The sequence below is a fragment of the Echinops telfairi genome, unplaced genomic scaffold (assembly GCF_000313985.2).
Source record: "Echinops telfairi isolate 266 unplaced genomic scaffold, ASM31398v2 ScPeMD7_23;HRSCAF=83, whole genome shotgun sequence".
Taxonomy (NCBI): domain Eukaryota; kingdom Metazoa; phylum Chordata; class Mammalia; order Afrosoricida; family Tenrecidae; genus Echinops; species Echinops telfairi.
The window spans coordinates 11,225,702-11,232,692 of NW_022103920.1; positions in this window are offsets into that span (position 1 = coordinate 11,225,702).

The window sequence follows — 6,991 nt, forward strand, 5'->3', positions numbered from 1 at the left end:
GGGGGGAGCTGATCACAAGGATCTACATATAACCCTCTCCCAGGGGAAAAGACAATAGAAAAGTGGGTGAAGAAAGGCAGTGGTCAGTGTAAGACATGAAATAATAAACGTAATTTATAAAGGATCGAGGGTTCAAGAGGAAGGGTGGGTGGGAGAGGGAAAGTGGGAAGGGGAAAAAAAGAGGAGCTGATACCAAGGGCTGAAGTAGAAAGAAAATGTTTTGAAAATGATGACATCAACAAATGTACAAATGTGCTTGACATATGGATTGATGTATGGATTGTGATAAGAGTTGTATGGGCTCCCAATAAATTGATGATTAAAAAAAAACTTCCCTAACACTATGAAAGAGGGGAAAATAACCATGTAAGAAGTTGAAGAACCCTAAGTAGCCCCCAAGGAAAAACCACCATGATATGCCATCATCAGCCTTCCCAATGTCAAGGACAGTTAAAGCATCGTCAGGGCAGCTTGAGGAAAAGGAAACGTTACCCACAAAGGGGGACAAGAATAAGCTCTGACTTTTAGCAGAAGCCATGCAGGCAAGAGGACAATAAAATGACATCTATGAAACTCTTTTAAAAAGCTAAGAAACTTTTATACAAGAAGATCATCCCCCAAATAGGAAGGAGAAATAACAGTGTTTCCAGGTAAGGAGAAATTAAATGAATTTGTTAAAACAAGATCAAACTTACCAAAAACACTACGGGAATTCGTTGGACAAAATTCAACAGCCATAGCATACATCAAACCCGAGATCAACATACAAGACGCCCCCACCCAGGGGTCGACCCTTTTAGCAGTTTCAAAGTAAAGCAAACTGACGAGACAGAATCGGGAGACGGAGACCTAACTCAGCTATGAAGGCAACGGCAGCGTTGCACAGTGGGTAGTGCAAGTCTAGTGGGCCACCAGAGAGAACAGACTGCCTGCACTTGAGAAGAAAATGATGATGTCACCACAAAGAAAATGGAGAAACAGCATCAAAATAAAAAAGAAGAAAGCCGCAAAAGCACTAAACAGTAAAATAACAGCAAAGGGAAAAAACATATGAGAAATCTCACAAACAAAATGAACTCAGCACAGAAAATTTAAAGAGACAAAGAAATCGACAACCCTACACACACACACACACACACACAGCAAACTGACAGCAACAAATTCAGACTTAGGAATAATGGCACTCACGGCAAATGAATTAAACGCATCAGTCAAAAAACAGCGAGGAATAGATTGGATAAGATAATAAGACCCATGGATGACATGGTGTGCTGCTAACCTGCTAACCGCAGCACCGGCTACTCGGTGAGGAAAAGATAAGGTTTCTACTCCCAAGAAAAGTTCCAATCTCAGAAACCCACAGGGGACATCCAGTCTGTCGTATAGGTTCTCTAGAAGTCAGAACTCAATCGATGGCAGTGGGTTTGTTTTATTTTGTTTTTTACATGAAACACACAAACACCACATCACAGTTTTGCTTCACTAGTACAAAATGTCTGGCTGGACATTGTGCTCCTTTAAAACCACTTTCCATGGGATTGTATCGATGACGGCAGCCCAGCAGGTTCGATGGGAGCCTCGGGGGGCAGTGTGTTGGTTAATGGGGGAGGCTCGACTCAGAACAATGAGGAGGGGGTGGTCGTACAACTTGAAGAATGCCGTTAGCGTCTCTGAAGTGTTCCTGTTAAAACCTGTTGAATTGGTGTGTCTGTTCCTGTGCCTACTCTCAGCAACAAAATACATATTTTTTGAAAAGACAAAGCATTCTCGTGGAAGCAATAAAAAGAACGATCCAGTGTGTTAACAGGACTTGTGAGCAAATGTGCAGCCATTTTTATTTGAGTCAGACTAAGTAGGATCCATCTTGTTATACATTTACGATGATCGGGTTTGACTGTTTCCAAGGGTTCAAAGAGAGCTGAGAATGTTAATTATTATTTGACCCTGCTTGGACTTGAATTGACTCCTCTGCTTTCTGAGTCATTGCATGAGACTGATAAGGAGCTGCCGGTTAGAAATCACTTTTCAAGATAACAGATAATGCATTCTTTTCTCCTGTTCTCCCTGTGTTGCACGTACTCACTGGGCTTGATGGAGTTTTGTAATCTGTCATGTATCCTAAGAATTATTGACCACCTGCATGTAGTTTATGATTAGGACTGTTAGAAGAAATCAGTATAAATATCACTTGAAAAACTGGGATAATTTGAGCACTCCTGGTTCACATTGTTGCTGAAGGATGCCTCCTAACAAATGAAATAGTTTTTCTCTTTCTCTGTTTAAAAGGGGGTGAGATACTACGGAAGGAAGTGGTGTGTTCCCAGCAAAGATCAAAAACACTTGTGTTATAAAAAGCACAAAATCCTGTTGGCAATAAGTCGGCTCTGATTCACAGGGGCTCCTTGTGGTACACAATAGAACTGCCCCGAACAGTTTTCTTGGCTGTAATCTCTTTCATTTTTCCATTCCTTCAACTTTATTATCTGAAACAAAGAAGTTGAGATGACTCTGCTCAATTGTAATAAAATGCTTCCCAAGTCTTTTTTTACCATGAACTCGGTGTCCAGTGATGAAACCACACCTGCGGTGAAGGACTTAAGCCACTTTCTATTCAGAGCCTCTTTTCTACACAGAATTAGAGCAACACAGAAGAGCATATTTGATGAGAGCACCATAAAACTTCCTTGCAAGATGTTGAACTTCCTTGCAAGACGTTTAACTACCTTGCAAGACATTGAACTACCTTGCAAGACGTTGAGCCACATCAAAGAAACAAACACAAGAAACTCCACTTTAAAGAAAAAATGAAATGTAACATTGGGGCCCAAATCAACAGCTGCATCCAAGAAGCCACCACAAAAATGTGGGACCCCTGATAAGACTGGGCTGAGACCTGACCGATGCCCAAAAGCTAGCCAAGCCACCTAAAGTGTGGAGAGACCCGATAAGGCTTGAGGGGGACAGTGAAGACGTCAAAGAGCTAGCCAAAATGTCATTTAAACCCGGGTAGAGACACTGATGTTTTAGAGAGCCAGGAACCAAGGAGACATCATCTCCTGCTCTCTCCAACTCTACCGGGGTGAGTCCACCGATGAGGCAATGCTGATTGGGACTATGGTGCTAGTATGAAATATGTGAGAAGTGTTGTTATTCTGTCCTTATGCTCATAATTGTTTGCCCTTAGTAGTTTGAGTAATATTTTAGATTGTTTGATGTGTGTTTGCAGTGAATAAACGAAGCATTCGAAAATGTCTAAGAGCGTTAAGTAATTATTGATCGTGCCGCTCATGACAATATTCAGCCACTAACATACCGCTCTCCCCCCACCCCCACTTTTTCCCCCTTAAACCCACCCGCTGCCACAGAGTTGATAGCAATCCTATATGAAGCGTTTCTTGCAATTCGTCATGAACTGGTGGGTTTGAAATGCCAACCTGAAGGCCAGCAGCCCAGTGCCTAACCCACAGCGCCACCACGGCTCTGTTAGGGTTGCTTCCCAACAATTCACCGCCACCGAGTGATGCCAGCACATGGAGTGATGCCCTCCTGGACAGGGTGGAACCGCCCCTGTGCATTTCTGAGACTGTCACCCCTTCTGGGAGTAGAAAGCCCCAACTCTCACGTCAGGAGTGGCTGGCTATTTTGAACTGCTGACCTTGAAGTTTGCGGTCTGGTGGGTAACCACTGTACCAAGACTACCTGAAGCAAGAGTCTGTGAATTCACGGTTCAAGTGTCAAATTAGAAATGGCACATGCTTGGAGCTCAGACTAAATGGTTAAGGAGTAGCTGGGGCTGAAAACAGACATTGGTTGAGATATATATGACCTTGTAATCTAAAACTCCTCTCAAACTAGGGCCTTCTGAACAAATTGGTAATGCGTACCAATATGATTTAGGTAGAAATATATATATGTGGAATTATAGCCTGTTTGGGGGAATTTGCACGAGAATAAGTACTCAGGTTATCCAAATTTGAACTCTGGTCTTTGGGAGGTGAGAAGCCTATACTAAATAACTGTGGTAGTTACACACTTTCATGTAAACTTCATAAATAAGAATGAAGGGGTGGGGTCTAGCCTGTCAATCAGGTCACAGCCTGGTGCCTCCTTATGGGCATGGCCTTCTGATACCTCTCTTCCTCCTTAGAGGCGGGACACACTCACTCTCTGTGCTTCCCCTTCCTGTTGATAAGCCACATGGAGCCAAGTTGATGGCAGCCAGGCCCTGGAGATGCGCCCACCAACATTTGGTCCAAAGGACTTTCCACCCACGGGCCTGTGATCTTCCTGCATTCGACATCATTGCATGTGCTGTATGAGTCTGAAGAGGAATTCATGGGCCATATCAGACTTATGGGTTAATATCGAACTTATGGACTTGATGTGAACTGGGCTGGGATGTTCTACTGATACATAATTACCTCTTTTAAAAATATTTTAAAAATTTTAATTACTTCTTGATATAAAGTTCTCTCTTACACGTGTATATAGGAGTGCCAATGAATTTGTTTCTCTAGTCTGCCCGGACAAACACAATAACTGTGCTACTTTTCTCTGTAGCAAGTTACTTGGAATGATTCTACCTAGACTAGCCTTGATTTCATTCTGTAGATGCAAAGAACATCCATCAATATTGGATGCAAACAGGTAAGCATACCAGCCAGAAATGGCTTTTAAAATGCATGATTTAAATTCTCTTGCTTTGGTCAATCCATTTTAAATGAAGCAAAGAGAAGAACTGAAGATTTACAAGCTTCTTGTGTTTCAAGAAGAGCTTATAATCCCCCAGAGAGCTCCTTCTAGCCATAATTGAGGGATGGGAGGAAAGTGGTTACTAAACAGAGTGCATTAGAGAGACGAGTACAGATGATCAAAGGCATGAATCTGACTTGAACAGTTACAGCCCTGTCAGTTGTCTATCCCCCCTCTGATGCATGCTGGACCTGATCTGGTTTTCAACATTTCTGTATTTTTGTTTTGTTTCATTTGTCCATATTAGGGTGTATCACAGAGGTGTTATATCATAGGGGGTCACCCTCTTGAAGCTGTGTTACATGTCTTTTAGTGTTTCGGTCTATGAAACCCAGGGTTGATGAACCTATAGGGACAGCAAGTAGAATAAGGTTTTATTTTGTTTTGTTTGGGGGTTAGGGCAGTTGGAGTGGTGGGTGGTTAAAAGGGAGACGATGTCAAGGAGTCCAGGGAGAAAAAGAATGTTTTGAAATGGATTGTAGTAGCAATTGTACAACACGGCTTAATGTGATTGAACTATGGAATGATATGATATATGTATTAATTCCTAATTAATAATAAATTAAAATAAATATTTAAAAAGATGAAAATTGTCAGATTAAGAACAAAAGCAACAACAACAAAAATAAGCCAGACAATAACTTTGCTTGGGTACAGCAGGCGTAGTGGTCTACAGTTTGAAGTTTTTAAAGACTGTTTTTTAAAGTAGGGAGGAAGTGCAGAAATCCCTACCCATTCTAGAATTGAAGTGAAAGGAAGCAGAAGGTCTTCACACCAAATAAAACCATGATGCCTTCAAATGTGACCAAAGTTAATATACTGTTGTTTGGTGCCGTCAAATTGGCTCACACTCATAGCGACACTATGTCCAGCAGAGCAAAGCCCCGCCTGTCCTGCGCCGTCTTCACAAGTGGTCTGTGTTTGAGCCATTGATGCAGCCACTGTGTCCATCCATCTCATCGAGGGCCTTCCTCTTTTCCCGCCCTCCACGTCACTCAGCACGACATCCTTCTCCAGAGAAGTCTTGCCATCCTTGCCCTGAAGGAGCACTCCGGCTGCACTTTCTGAAAGTGTTCAAAGAACTAAAAGTATCGTCAGAACCATGGCTGTAAGTTCAGCAGAAGTGGAAAGGGGTTTTTCAAAGATGAATATAATATGTTCAGAGAAGAGAAGTCACCTAACTATTTCTAATCGATCAAACACAATGACTATTGTCTAACTGGCCTACCTCTAAAGGAATGGGATCCCACTCCTACAGCGGGAAGCTGGTTAAGGATAATCACACAGCCGATGATGCTTGGATAAAGGGAAGAATATTGCAAGTGAGGATGCCAATCAGGAAGCATTATGGGAATACATATCTTAGATCACAGTTTTATTCTTTTTTTTGGTCAGGGATTATTGAATATTTTTCATTAATATTTTAAAACTCATTCTTACAACACAATCTAGTTTTGTGTGTCTTTTTTATTGTTCTTGTTTAAGTATTAACCATATGAAATAACAAGTTACTTTTCGATATGGTATTTTTTTGATACTTAAAACAGTCATTAGGGCAGCAAACCAGTGGTTAAATTGAATCCCCCCACCCAGCATGTCCCTGTCAGACGCAGGCAGCCTCCTCTGGTCAGTCCCCTGAATGCTCACAGCAACCCTCTGAGGCAGTCTCTCTGCTTTTCTTATTAGAAAATCGGACAGTGGTGAAACCAGTGTGGGGTCCCACGGGGGCACATGGTAGTGCTGGATCTCACCCACCACTGTGCCAACAGAGCGACTTTCTTCAGTGGTTGGTCCAGCTCACAGGAGACTGCTGGACAGAAACTTCTCCTGTCCCAGGGTGGTAAAAATGACAGAAGGCCTCTTAACAGATGTACTGCATAAATTGAACCTGTTAAAAATCTTAGCGTGCGTTCTGGATCTTGCCATGATCTTATCTCTCAGGAATAAAGCATGCATGGAGATGAGCCTGTACATCTGAACCATGAATATGATATTTTTCTCTATTGTGATAGGAAAATAAATATGGGCCTCCAACTCACTGCCATTGAGTTAAGGCCAACTCATAGTGACCTATAGAACAGGGTAGAACGGTCCCTGTGGGTTTCCTAGACTACAACTCTTTACAGGAGTAGAAAGCCCACTCTTTCTGCAGAGCAGTGGCTGGTGGTTTTGAACTGCTGCCCTTATGGTGAGCAGCCCACTGTGCAACCAGTATGCCTGGAGAGATTGCAGCTTCAGC